The sequence below is a fragment of the Calidris pugnax genome, unplaced genomic scaffold (assembly GCF_001431845.1).
Source record: "Calidris pugnax isolate Ruff unplaced genomic scaffold, ASM143184v1 scaffold27, whole genome shotgun sequence".
Lineage (NCBI taxonomy): Eukaryota > Metazoa > Chordata > Aves > Charadriiformes > Scolopacidae > Calidris > Calidris pugnax.
In genome coordinates, this window is record NW_015090893.1 from 15,132,607 (window position 1) to 15,133,004 (window position 398).

Genomic DNA, 398 nt, shown 5'->3' on the forward strand with positions numbered 1-398 from the left:
TCCAAGGTCTGTTGATGTGGGGAGTCCTGCTAACTTTCTTTAGCTTGCCTTGTGCCCTCAAGGATAAAACTCAAGAGTAATTAGGAGAACGATTAAGCTGTGGATATCACCCCTAAATACTGTGTACTGAACATCTAAACAATAAAAATGGAAAACAATGTGCTAATACTTTAGGGTTTTTTTGCTATTTCTCAAGTTAGGAATATGCTGTGTATCCTTGTTGAAATCCAGAAGGGTGTACAAGTCAGAAGAGAATTTCTCTGTTGTTCAGAAAAATAATTTTCTTTATTCCACATGTATCCCAAATGATTTTAAACAACTGGAGAAAAAGTTGGCAAGACCTGATCATAATGAGACATTTCTAACCTTATTTCAGGGTATATAAGATTATGAATCTT